The following is a 14996-nucleotide window of genomic DNA, read 5'->3' as shown; positions in this document are numbered from 1 at the left end:
ATTCGCACCCACGCGGATGTCATATTTGGAGCAGTGTCTGCATCTGTGTAGCCACTGCGTCCCAATTGACATCAATGGAATTGCCTGCACAGGGATACACGGAACATTTGTACATCCCTGTGCGGGAAAATACAGCCCTCCACAGGCGTACACTTTATCTATTGTGATTGAGGCCTAATTGTAAATACCCATAATATTTAAAATATAAATAACACTTGGGGTGTACTGAATTTTATCAAGGCTTTGAGATGAGACTTAAACAAGTCCAGTCTGTATTCAGTGAATCACTGGAACAGATTGACAATTCTACCTAAGTAATAACAATTATAGAGAACGCATTTTAGCACACCACAGAATTTAATTTGGATACAACAAACTGCACTCCAGTCATGAAATCATTCATGTTATCTTTTAATGTTACATGACAAGTTAGAAGCTAAATGATTTTAGCCGTAGGCCAACAGCTAAGTAACATTAGATGTGGAAAAGTGCACTTAAACCTTGTAGAGTCACACAGCGTTATGTCCTGTTACATTTCATTTTAAAATATCTTTTCAGACCTTTTTTTTTATTTAAGACTTTTCAGTAGGTCAAGTAGAAAATGGCATATTTGAAAATACTAGCCACTAGAAAATGGAAATGTTACTTAAAAAAAATGAGATGATAAAGTTGGTACACAAGAATTAGTTCCAATAGGGCAGCTAAGTGGCTTAGTGGTAGGCACTTCTACCTTACAGCGCTAGGGTTCTAGAGGTTCTAGAGGTTCTAGCCAGGACACCATCTGCATGTTTTTTTCCCACACTTCAAAGACATGCTGGTAGTTTAATTGACTATAGTATGTGTATGCAAGTGATATAGGGATCGTAGATCATAAGCGTCTTGAGTGTAGGGGCTGATGTGAATGTACACATACTGGGGATGATTTACTAAACCCGGAGAGTGTAAAATCTGGTGCACCTGAGCATGGTCGCCCATTAGCCTCTAACTTCAGTTTGTTCAATTAAGCTTTGACAAAAAACCCGAAAGCTGATTGGTTTCTAAGCAGAGCTGCTCCAGATTTAGCACTCTCCAGTTTTAGTAAATCAACCCCTATGTATAAGTAAATTGTTAGTGTTAAATTAATACCTGCAGTAATGAAAATTCTAGACAAAAATGATATGATTATCAATTCTCAAGATAGAGACTTCGATCAGATTATGGACTTTAATCAGATTTGCTTTTAACTACTTAAGGACCGAGCCTCTTTTTAAGATCTGTTGTTTACAAGTTAAAATTTGTTTATTTTTCTAGAAATTTACTTAGAACCCCCAAACATTATATATATTTTTTCAGACACCCTAGAGAATAAAATGTCAGTCGTTGCAATACTTTATATCACACCGTATTTGTGCAGCGGTCTTACAAATGCAATTGTAAAGTTAGCCCAATTTTTTTTATACTGTTAAAGATAATGTTATTCCGTGTAAATTTATGCCTTAAAGGTCATCCTTCAAAATTGCACACGCTCGTGGAATGGTGACAAACTTTGACCCTTAAAAATCTCCATAGGCAACACTTAAAAAATTATGCAGGTTACCAGTTTTGAGTTACAGATGAGGACTTTTTCTAGAATTATTTCTCTCGCTCTAACGATAGTGGTGATACCTCACATGTGTGGTTTGAACACCGTTTTCATATGCAGGCATGTTTTACGTATGCTTCTGTGCGTGAACTCGGTGGGACGGGGCGCTTAAAAAAAAAATGTATTTTACTTTTTATTTTTTATTTTAACACTGTCCATTAATTTTTTTGGGGTAAATTTTATTCCTATTGCAAGGAAAGTAATTAAACCTTTTAATAGAACAAAAAGCATGACAGGACCTCTTTAAGGGAAGATCTGGGGTTAAAAAAGATCTCATATCTCACATTTACACTTAAATGCAATAAAAAACTAAGTTTTTTTCCCAATAAAAAAAAATCCCCTTTAAGACTATTGGGCGGAAGTGACGTTTGAAGTCACTTCCGTTTTCTAATGGTATGGAGCCAAGTGGGGGCCATCTTTCCCTCACTCGGCATCCAGCCTCAGAGGGGAGAGGACCCAATCATCTCTGTCGCTCCAGTAAGTGTCAGAGACCACCGGGGAGCGGCGGGGGGGCACCTCTCCCGCTTGCAATAAAAGTGACCTTTGCGATGAATCCACTGCAGAGACCACTTTTATCTGAAAAAGGGCCATCCGATGGTTAAACGATCACTGGATTATGGCAGCTATATGCTGCCATAACAACGGCATTCCACGTTAAACAGCCACTGTATAATGACGGCGGCTGGGAGGTCCGCTAGTGGTTAAAAACTGCCATGCTACAATTGTTACACATAGATAAGAAGACTAAATACTGTATATTCACACCTTCCAATACATGTATACAGGTTAGCCATTGTTTTTTTTTTATTGCAAATACATGTTATTGCCAAAGCCATTGTTTTACACAGTTCTAGTTCACATCTGTGCAATGCATTGACATGTGCTGTCTGTTTTTTGATGAATCAAAATTTGCTACTGGGCTTATTGGTAACGCTGGAAGCACATAAGAATGTCTCTCCTCAAATCACAGAGAACTCTATGGGGCACTACAGTCTTTATACCGCAGTCCACGTTTTAATAACTGTGTGCTTAGTCCTGAAGGGGGAAATAGAGAGCGAATGGTGATATTCACTCTGTTATAACTGTGCCCCTTATTATGATTAACTAAATCAAGTTTTACCTTACATTTGATGAAATTTTAATGTAACTGGAAGTAACATACCGTACATTTTGGGTCTGATATACTAAAGGCTTATTCGCTGTTCACTTTGCAAGAAAGGTGCAGATTGCAAGGGAACTTTCTCCAGAGCTGAATAAATGAGGTGAAATTTCACCCAATCATACAGTTTGTAGAAGCTCTGTGGAAAATTCCCTGGCAAAGTGAGCAGCCTATATGCCATTAGTAAAACAAACCCCTTTGTAGCAGACTGATATAACATCCACCGTGTTATACACTGCTCTCGACACTGCTCATCCACTCTGATCTGGGAGTTGACAGGTAAGAGCCCATCCTTACGCACATTGATCACATTACTCCAGAAAAACTTTTTTCTAGGTCTGTTAACTGAAAGTCCCCACCCAAAGCCAAACCCCTCCAATCTCTTCTTCCTGACTGGGCTAGTCGTAGAGAGCTCTACAACTAAACCTAATTAGGGTGAAAAGCTTCAGAATGATGTGGCTATGGTCGAGGACTGTCACATAACAGACCTGGAATAAAGCTTTTCTGTGGGAGTGTTTGTGCGATTAGTGTGCAGCTGTTTGTACACACCCCCTTGTAGAAGAGATTTGTAGAAGCTACGCATCTTTGCTTGTTTTGTTGGTGATCTGTAGTTCAATAATAAATGACTGCTGTAGCTGAATGCAATGCTTATTTAGGCATCTGCAATGGATAACATGAGCTGGTTAAGCTGGCGATCCTATAGCTAGTTCCAACCTTTGCAAAAACTCACTGAATGACAAACAGTTGTTCAGTGCCTGAGCTACAAATCACTTGGATTTTCTGCAACACAGACCTATCATTTACGGCAATTCATTTATTCCTAGCACAAAAGCTTCAACTCTTCTGTAGCTACTACAAATCTTCTGTTACAAAATCGTTGTAGGCCACCATGCGACTGTTTGGGAATACACATAGAAAAATCCAGCAGCAGTTTCCCTCAACACATCATTCCATCATTCCATTCTGCTGTCAGACATGGGATCTTGAAAAGCATGCATTCATGTTAAATGCATAGTTGCAGCCCCCATTTTCATTTTTCCTTAAATATACTGCAGATATGTAATACACTGAGCAAAATTATAAACGCAACACTTTTGTGTTTGCCCCTATTTATCATGAACTGAACTCAAAGATCTACAACTTTTTTGATGCACACAAAAGGCCTATTTCTCTTAAATATTGTTCATAAATCTGTCTAAATCTGTGTTAGTGATAGGATTCCTTCCTAACAACAACACTTCTTGGCAAAAGTAAATTTTGCAACATTTTCCACAATTATTCAATGAGCTTTTTTTTTATAAGTCATAAATAAACTGAACACATATGCAAAATTATAAGTGACTTATATAATTTATGATACTTACTGAGTCATTAGTGCACATGCAACAACTTCTTACCCTTCATACTATTGTTTTTGTTTGTTTTTTATTGTAAAAAGCCAACTTTATTTGCATAAAAGTCATTTTACAAAGTAGTTACTTATGTAGAATAATAAAACAGTACATTATAACAGTCATTTTGTGTGAGATTCTTTGTACATACATGTTAAGGCACAGGTTTATGAGGGTATAGACAACCAGTATAAAAGAAACTTCATGTCATTCAGCTACCAATACAGTTTTGATTAAGATTTTCATGGTTAACACCTTCATATGACAGTCACTTTCTACTTTTATCTAAGTTTGCCTGTCTGCTGGGCATGGATTATTTTAGGCACATGTTTCTCCATCCTCTAACCATCTATCCCACACCTTTGAGTACTTATGTGTGCACTTTCTATGGGCATAGACTAATTTTTAAATGGTAGTGTGTCATCAATGTCCTTCTTCCATTGGAGTATGGAGGGAGGCTGAGCCTTCTTCCATACCTTGGCTATGCCCTTAAGGGCCAAAAAATTAAGAAATGTAGCTTGGTATTTGTCAATTTATACGTCTGACAGAAGTCCCAGAAGACATAGTTTGGGGTCTAATACCACTGGGGAACCCATATTGTCATGTAAAAACTGGACAATCTGCCTTCATACTATTGTTTACAATAATGGTACTGCACATGACAGAACCTTGTTGAGGCTGCAATTCAAGAAATGTTGGTGTCCATAAATGGCCAAGAAGTCAAACATATCCTGGAAAACCCTGTTTGGACAATATACATAGTTTCTAACTGTCACGATCTGTCCAGGACACTGGCGGATTTTTTAGTCATAAAAACATGTAGCTAAGTATGATACCGGTACAAAAATGTGTACAACAATACCACTGCTGAATCCAGATGAGGAGAGGTTAACATCAGTCCGTCGGCATGTAGGTGTCCCGTGAAGGGAACTATCACAACTCCCAGTGGATGGTTGTAGAATCCCAGGTTGATAGAGGGAAGTGATAGAGGGAAGTGTAACAGCCCTTGCGTGTGGCAGATAGTAAGGTCCCGCCGGCATGCAGATATGAAGGCACAGCAAAGGAGCCCTTCAGATGGTCGCGGCAAGCCCCGCCAGTGTCCGTGACATTACTGGATCTCCGACAGAACTCCCTGAAGGCCCGGAAGTCGGCGGAGAGGTGAGTACCAATCAAAAGAATTGTAATCGATCAAAAAAATTAAAGATTAATCGATTAATTAAAAGTTAATTTGCACAGCCCTAAATATAACCATTAGACTTCTTTTGAAAAAAAAGGCACGTTGGCAGATTAGTGCAAGTTAAAAAAAAAACAATATTTGGTTTCTTTTTCAAATGGTTGAGCAAATAGACAGTAAGTCAAGGGTTATGAGATACAGTAATCTGCTACACAATCTTCACGAAGAGCTCACAAAGGTTTCATTTTGAAAAGGTCTAATCTACCTTGTTATACCCCTAAGGATCACATACTGCTGGTGTTTAATAACTCAATGGGGTTGATTTACTAAAGGAAAATAGAATATTTACTTTGAAGGGAATTATCAATTAGCCTATTAAATGAGGTGAAGCTCTGCTGACTTCCATCACCCAATCATGTTCAATCAAAAATAATGTTAATTTTATTATTTTCCTTGCATGTGTTGGGGAATTCTTCACAGATTTAAATTTTTACAACATTTACTAAGCAAAGTTAAAATGTAATCCCAATAAGTAGGTTTTACACATTGATATAGATGGCTTGTTGTGAGCATAGTTTCAGAGACTTAGGGCCAGATCCACAAATCGCGGGGGCGCAACGTAACTTATTCGATTTAAGATACACCGCCGCAATTTTTCCAAGTTAGTGCCCGATCCACAAAGCACTTACCTGGAAATTTGCGGCGGTGTATCCTAAATCCGGCCGGCGCAGGGCGAGTCCCATTTAAATTAGGCGCGCTACCGCGCCGGACGTACTGCGCATGCTCCGTTTCCGAACTCCCGCCATGCTTTGCGCGCCGTGACGTCATTTTTTCGAACGGCGAAGCGCGTAGCGTAATTCCGTATTCCCGTACGGCTTACGCAAACGACGTTGATTTTTAAATTTTGACGCGGGAACGACGGCCATACTTTAGGCAGCAATACACTTGCTGACTAAAGTTAGGGCTGGAAAAAAAAGTGTAAATTTGCGACGGGAAACTATACTAGCGGCGACGTAGCGAACGTGAAAAACCGCTGTGGATCGCCGTAACTCCTAATTTGCATACCCGACGCTGGTTTATGACGCAAAATCCCCCCAGCGGCGGCAGCGATATTGCATCCTAAGATCCGACAGTGTAAAACTATTACACCTGTCGGATCTTCTGCCTATCTATGCGAAACTGATTCTATGGATCAGTCGCATAGATAGAAACAGGGATACGACGGCGTATCAGCAGATACACCGTCGTATCCCTTTTGTGGATCTGGCCCACAAAGTGGAGTTCCACCCATAAATATAACATTACATCAGTAGTTTTAAAAAAATGTCGTTAGTCCTTTAAGAAAATGTTTTTTTTTTAGATGCCTTCAAAGTGTTGTTGCTAGGCAGAATAGTTAATATTCCCACTTCCTGCACCTAGGTGCTTAAGATTCCTAACCTACACCGCACAGACTCCTGGGAATGTAGTGGGTGTAACTTTCCAGGAGTCTGTGCACTCCCCAGTCTCAAAGAATCATGTGACTTGGACAGTACAGGTGCTGAAACCTGATCTGAAACCTATTACAATGCTTGTGCAGCACTGAGCATGTGCGAGATCTGCAAGGCTGAAATCCAGGAAGCCATACAGTCTGGCTTCATGATGCCCACACTTAAGATGGCCCCAGTCAATTTCTATTTTATAAAGTGTCTAAATGCTGTAACAACCTAACAAAACGGACCTTAGTTTACAGACTAACTTTACTAGAATACATTAAGCTTGTGTATTACAGGGGTATTTATATATAAAAAGTGAAATTGTGGCCGGAACTCCGCTTTAAATAATGTTTCCTTTTGCCCATTTGTTTGCTTATTGAGATTGATCCACTAACAAAGTGTTAACACTTACAAACAAATGCAAAAATATAATCAAAATTAATACTGACCATCTTTGGGTATTCAATATTTCTGTTTTTGTTGCTTGAATTAAATATAGGTCCTATGAAGTCCTGATTTAGAGATGATAATTTCCCTAAAATGTCAGCAAAATGTCATAATTTTTATAAAATGCATTGAAGGCAACGAGGAAGGTTAAAGTGGACATTCACCTCACCTATGACTTTTCATGGTTGTAATACCCCCCCCCCCCCTATAATACAATCAGATATTAAAAATTTTTGAGGGGGTGACGTAAAGTACATTTTCAGCAGGTCCCGTTCCATCACATTTGGCTTTGTCACAGGGTCTTAGATCTTCTTCCCTTCTTGATGCCTTCTAGGATACTGACATCACTCATCTGATGAGGCTTAGGGGCAATCTCCACTGTAGAACACACATGCTGGGTGAACTCCATCGCACTGAGCATGCATCATGTGATAAGGGGACCAGCTCAAACAGCCTGGGAGATTCGCTGGGTGGGTTAGCATTTTTTTTTAGGACAACCCAGCTGTCAAGGTAAGAGGGAAAACAAATTAAAAGAGAGAAGAGAAATTTCTCTTGGTGGTTTTAATGGGTTAAGGGGCTACTGAAGCTACTTTCAACTATCTTGGACGTTTTCTTGCCAAAAAAGGCAAAGATAGACTAAGGGCTCTTTCACACGGAGCGGATCCGTATTGATCCGCTCCGTTAGCCCGTTTGGCTCAGCGGGGATTCCTCCATTGCCCTGTCTCTCCTCCGCTCTCCCCTATGGGGAATCGGATGAATACGGACTGTGTGTCCGTATTCATCCGATCCGTTCCGCCAGACGGAAGAAAAATAGGGTTTTCTTCCATCTGAAAAAGCGGAACTTTGCGGACGCGGATCGTTGCGGATGTTAGCGGATGCATCATCCGCTAACGTCTGCAATCCCATTGGGATACATTACAAGTCCGTAAACGGACTTGTAATAAACGGTCCGTTCGTCCGCCTGTGTGAAAGGGCCCTAAGGGCCTAATCAAACAACAAAAAGGTTTTTTTGTAAAAAAAGAAATCAACACTAAACAAACAATGATCAAATACATAAAAAAGGAAAAAACACAAATGAATCGGATGTTACAATATTAGTGACTGTTTACATAAATAAATGTTTGTAAATGTTAGTAAATTCGTTTACAAAAGTCAGTTCTTAATATCTTGTTATTCTAAATGTTCATTACATTTACTTGTAGTTACATGAAAGTTTTTATATCCAGCAAACACACTGGAAGTACGATCTGAGGTGTCCACAGTCATACAACATAATTATAACTGGAGAAGAAACCTATATATAATGGAGCAGTTCAGTAAGCAATATAAAGTTGTTTAATTAGACTAAAATAAAAACAGACAACAAAGGGGCCTATTTAAATAAATAAATAAATATATATATATATATATATATATATATATATATATATATATATATATATATATATACATACATACATACATACACATATATATATGCTTCAAGAAATGTCGATGCAACTACTAAGAATAATGCATTTTATCAGTAAGATGAATCAAGATTTACCCAAAAGGAGCTAGAGGAAAGTCAGTTAGTATTCACAAGAAGCTGTAAAGTAAATAATAATCATTATTGACATGTTTTGTGTGATTAATGTTTCAGTGCCTCCCCATCAAAGCCCAGTAGATTTGGAGCACTGCACACACACAATACGCACCACAAACCTGGCTGGTGTCATACCAAGTAGCAGTTATGAAATTACAATGATTTTTTATTTTATTTTTGTAAATCGAACAAAGACTTGGAGATTGGTAGAAAAATACATGTGCAAAAACATGGATAATACTTTATATATACTGTAATTCTCTTGCTACTCCTAATTGACTATATTTGAAATATCAGACAGGAGATGTATTATTACCACATTGGTCTAAATAAACCATTAAGAATAATGACATATACAAGGTACAAGGGGGACCTAAGGGATAGCTGCATTCAATAAAAGGCATACATTTTTAGATTTCTGATAACTTCATTTTATATCCAATAATTTATACTACCACCAGACACTGTGGAAAATTTACTAAAGGCACGTAGGAAAGTTAATTTGCACATTGCATGTTCATTTTTCCTCAGCTTAATGAATATGGTGAAAATTCACTTTGCAAATAATACCTAATAATGTGCAAAAAAAAAAAAATGCTGTATTTTTGATTGCACATGATTTGATAATGGAAGTCAGCACAGCTTCCCCATATTCACTAAACCAAGGGGAAAAAATGTGCTTGTAAAGTGCAAATTCCCCTGCAAAGTGAACATCCTACATGCTTTTAGTAAATCAACCCCATTTGCTAAATTTGGTATAATTGTATCTAAGCCCCTAAGTTTGGATCTGAATCTTATGTTATACATAATTAGAGCCACAAGTCATAAGTGAGAGCCAGAAGCCAGCCACCCACAAAGGGACAGCAGATTATATCATTATATGTACTGTTTTTGCTACAACAAGGAAATAAAGAATCTACAGGGAAAAAAGGTTTCTTGGTCATGCTCTCTAGTCTACGTTATAGATCATTTGGATGCATTTTCTTTTTCTTGGCTCCCAATGACATTATTTAGCTATTTATACTATTTGAGCTATTGCACTTTATTGTGAACTGACAATGACTGCTTACCTACTCATTCCCTTAACTCCATCATCTACTGTCGAACTGGTTTGGACAGGTACTTATGCAAATTCTGACATTCTCTTCTGAGAGACATATAGTATTGCAGTGTACAGCTAACATCAATAGCATCCAAAACACCTGGTGGTGGCCTCCTGCAGTCTACTGATGACTCGCGCCTTCACTTTCTCTCACTCCCCTCAGGGTTTGGCATATTTAGTACTTAAAGTGGTTGTAAATCCACTGTGTTTTCTTCCTAGAATCCCCTGCATTCAATTAAGTTATGTGCCCCAGTTTATGTGCTTTATAGAAATATTCAGCTTTATACCTTACTTCAGAGTGCCTGTCGGCACTCACGTGACCACCCACCACTCTCCTCCCCCAGAAGGAGGGGCTCAGAATCCCCTGCTGACGTCAGACGGGAGGAGGGCAGGAGAGGAGGAGAGTGGCAGGTGGTCACATGATTGCTGAGCAACGCTCTGAAAAAAAGGTATGAAGCTGCATATTTTTTTATAAAAGCCCATACACTGGGGCACATAACTTAATAGAACACAGGGGATTCTAAGAAGAAAAAAAAGTTATTATATCAGAAGGAGGGGGTGGGCAGGGAGCAGATCAGCAGAGACTAACTGACAGGTAGGGAGGGAGGGGGAGACAGCAGAGACAGCAGGCTGACAGAGGCACGTAAAATGACCATGGTATCATGGATCAGCAGCCATGATAAACGTGGTCAGTTTAGAGAGGGGAGGGCAGCACCAGGCAGGATCAGCCAGGTATTTTAGAATATAGAAAGGGACAAATTACACAGCATAAGCACTGTGCTGTTATTCATGCATTAAAGGTGCAGGATCTTTTTTTTTTTTTTTTTTAGGGTTACAACTGCTTTAAATACACTGGCAAACTGTATCACCCATCTTGCAATAGCTAGTGTCATGTACCTGATAGGAGATGAGGTTGACCTCTCTTATATCTCCTGTCCTGGCCCCACTGAGGATGAGACAGAGGAAGCCAAAAGACAAGAGGAACACGTGTGCCTGATGTGGATGATTCCGTGCCAACAGCTTGTCAGGGTTCTGGAGATTGGAGTATGCAGCGGTGTGCAGAGCTGGAGCTTGAGACAGCCAGGCAGGCACCCGAGGGTTAACAGAAGCCAGGGTCCTAGACAGAAGCAGAGTCTCAGGAATAGCCAGGGTTGTCAGCAGGCGGGCATCGGGCTACCAAATCATAAAAGGAGTCAGAGTCATGAAAAGGGATGAGCTTCGTATTGGAGTCGAACTCATGTTCGACTCGAACATCGTATGTTCGATCGTTCGTCAAAATATGAACAAAACGGGTCGTTTGCGCCAAATTCGAGTTACGTTTCACAGACCATAATTCACTGTGGCATCGCTGGCTGATGATTGGCCAAGCATGCACTATGACCCGCATGCTTGTCCAATCACAGCTTGCAAAAAACGGAGAGCCATAATTGGCCAAAGCCAGGGTGGCTTTGGCCAATTATGGCTCAGGAGGTTTAGTACACGCCCCACACTATAAAAGGCCGCCTGTAGGTCGGCCTTGTGTAGTGTGTTGCGGTGGTTGAGAGGACAGAGAGAGTGTCATTTTTTGCAGGTAGATAGAGCAGGCAGGCAGGCAGGCTAATCAGTTAATGTAACAGTGTGTAGAGGATATATATACATCCCAGGTGTTGTACATATACGTATACACTGTATAGTTTAGCTAGATCAGTTCTTCCTAATTTACTGGCAGGCAAGTGATTGTGCTAGGAGTCCTGAAAAAAACGACCGTTTAAAAAAAAAAATTCCATTGATACATGTTCCCTGGGGCAAGACCCGGGTTCTCAAAGACGTTTTCACAGGCATACTATAGACACCCAGCAGGTACAATATTTAAAGGAATTTTTCTTTTCTTTTTTTTTTTTTTTGTTTCATTTAAGCATTATTAAAATCACTGCTCCTAAAAAAACAACCGTTTTTAAAACTTTTTTTCCATTGATACATGTTCCCTGGGGCAAGACCTGGGTTCTCAAAGACGTTTTACGACAATAACTTGCATATTAGGCTTTAAAATTAGCACTTTTGAATTCGAACGTTCGAGTCCCATAGACGTCAATGCGGTTCTAAATGTTTGCGCGAACGTTCGGTCCGTTTGAAGGTTCTGGTGCGAACCGAACGGGGGGTGTTCGGCTCATCCCTAGTCAGGAACAGAGCCGGGTCAGGGGTGAGCAACAGCACAGGAACAAGTTACACAGCCGAGGTCAAAGAACAAGCCAGGTCAGCAACTAGGAGAGCACACAGGATCAGATCAGGATACAGGACACAGCTGAAGATCAGTCAGCAAAGGATAGGAGGCTAGACTCCCTTTAAATAGGCGGACTCTCACATGCATATGCATGCCTGTTAGACATTCTATGGGAAACTCTATGCGCTTGCGCACATCTATGTGCCAGATGTCTCACAGGGATTCCCTGACAGCTAGCATCTAATGCCCACCTGGCTGAGGGTGGTGAGTCAGTGAACTTCAGTGTGCAGTAAAGGCTCTGCCATTTGACAACCAAATAGCAGAGAAAGAGGCTTTGCACTAGAAAGGTGCATGGATTAATGCAAAACTTCACTCTCTTAATCAATATTGATTTTTTTTTTAACATTTTGGAGCTGGTGCATACAAGCCCCTTAAAAGGTTTTACATTCTGGGAGGTGGGGTTGGGCTTAAGGTCACGTGACCACCGTGATCGGCTGATCATATGATCGGAAATCTCCCGATCGCAAGAAGCCATTAGCCATTAGCCTCTCTCAGCACAACCCTATTTGCACTAATGCATGCGACTATGCGGCCACTCTGGGCCAGGGCCCGGCTGCCGAGAGGCTGCATAATTGCATGGGGGCCAGCACAAAGGATCCTTATGCTGTTAGAATTAGTTAATAGATAGGAACGTTCATCATATTTACTTGTTTTAAAAAAAAAAATATTTACATCTCTTTGGTTACTCCCATGAGTCTTCACGTGGGGAGCTAAGGGTAGATGGATACCAGGAAGTAAATGCTACAGGAATCATCTGCCCTTGGTGAAAATGGCTGCAACCAGAAATGCTAGGGGATATTTTTCAAAGTGATTTCTCAGCAAAAAAAAGCATAGAGATATGGATGAATAGATGAGTTTGCGTGAAATATAAAAGATGTATTATATAAAAAAAATGGGGGTTTGGGGTGCTCAAGTGCAGTGTAGTTCCTCTTTATTCTTCATGTAAACACACATTAGGACACCATGTATAGTCTAGACCTGTGGATAGGCGTCGAAGAGGCTCCAAGAGGACACAGGTATCGATAAGAAGACTAAAAAGATCCCTTTATTTCAGTACTGTTGGTACTTAAGCACAATGGTGTTGATTAAATGTGGTAAATTTTCACTTTGCAAAGTATATGCAATCACATGCAAGGGCATGCAAGGTTAAAAAAAAATGCATTTTTTTCTTAGACGTTATTGTATTTTTTAATTTATCAGTGCTTCTCTTCATTTATTACGTTTTGGGAAATATTCCCTTGCAAAATGAACAGTCTCATTGTGTTTAGTAAATCAACCCTATTAGGTCATAGCAACCCTCTCAGTTTCTGTCTTTATCAGTTAAAGTAATTTTTGATTTTTCAACATCTTCCTTATGTAATTATGCTAATTAGGAGAACAGAAAGGCTAAGAACGAATATCTCCCTACATCAATCTTCGTGGACAACCTAACCCCTTTCTATAACAGACATGTTCTCAGCAACTACATATCACCCAACCTGGCTGGTGTAGAGAGAAACTCATGACCCATAACACATGTACAGTACTAAGGATGTCAGTCACTTTTCAGGCTTTTTAAAACTTTTTTCTACACCGTACTCTTGCAGGCTTAGCAGAATATGAGTATTTCAAATGACCAGAAAAACAACCATTACAAAATAAAATCAACAATTTAAAAGTTATGGTTGGGTTTGCCTTTGAAGCTTTTTTATGAGTGTTTATAAACGCATCAGGTTTGAGCATTTGTTTTTGTTTTTTATCCTATTGAATGCTCCTACTTACTAGAAGAATAAGAGGCAATAAATCCCACAATAAACATGAATATTCAGGAATTATTCTAGCATTCAAGTTTAGGGATAAAAGTCCAACTCTGCTGCAAAGAAGCTCATGTTCTTTTTCAAGCTGTAAGTGACAAGCTTGAAGCAAAACAAGGCTCAGGAGTGAATGCATACCACAGGATATAGTGGGATTCATATTGGTCAGGTGTGAACAAGTGGTAAGCTGATCCGTGTTCTCTTACATTTCTTTATCCATTTTCTCACCTTTCAGGAAAAATAGAAAATAAAGTAAAATTTCATGTTGTATATAGCCTTTGCTCTACACCTCCATTACACGACAACAAAGCTCATTGATTCATAAAACAGTATCAAAATACCAAATAAAGCTCAACATATTTCAACTAAATACAACCTAATATACTGTTACATATATATTTAAGCTTCATTGACAAATGTTACTTTGAAGGAAAATTTTAATTCACATCTGCTAAAGTTCTTTAATTCTTCAGTAGGCTTTTTAATGAATGCTAAGCCAGTCATTATAGCAACATAAAATATTAAATTGCTACACACAGTAGTTTTGTTCTACTTGCTTTGACCTCGTCAAGTGACATTTGCTTGAAGTATTTTTAACAGGAAAGACAATCAATAATTCTGAGGCTAGAGAAGCCAAATACATCAAATGCTTCTCAAGTAAGATGTTGCACATAAAATTCTCAATTAAGCTTCAGAAATCGAGAAATCAAGTGGGCTAGATACCTTAAAATCTTTTTAGAATGAATGAAACTAACTGTAACCTGTGGTATTTAAAGTGGGTGTTGAAGTTGATAGTCATAGAACATTATGGGTAACAATGGTGCAGAATTTTCAGTGAAAGCTGGTGCATCTTGCCCAAACCTTACAAGGTATACATGGTTGCTTTAAGATTTGAGAGAGTTTGTTTCTAAAATCATGTTGTAAAGATTTTTCCTCCTCTTTTTATTGAGTAGCTCTCTAGTCTGAACCCAACTTTAAAAAGTGCAGCATGG

This window comes from Rana temporaria, chromosome 2 (assembly GCF_905171775.1).
Source record: "Rana temporaria chromosome 2, aRanTem1.1, whole genome shotgun sequence".
NCBI lineage: Eukaryota > Metazoa > Chordata > Amphibia > Anura > Ranidae > Rana > Rana temporaria.
Note: the sequence above shows the minus strand (reverse complement) of the source record.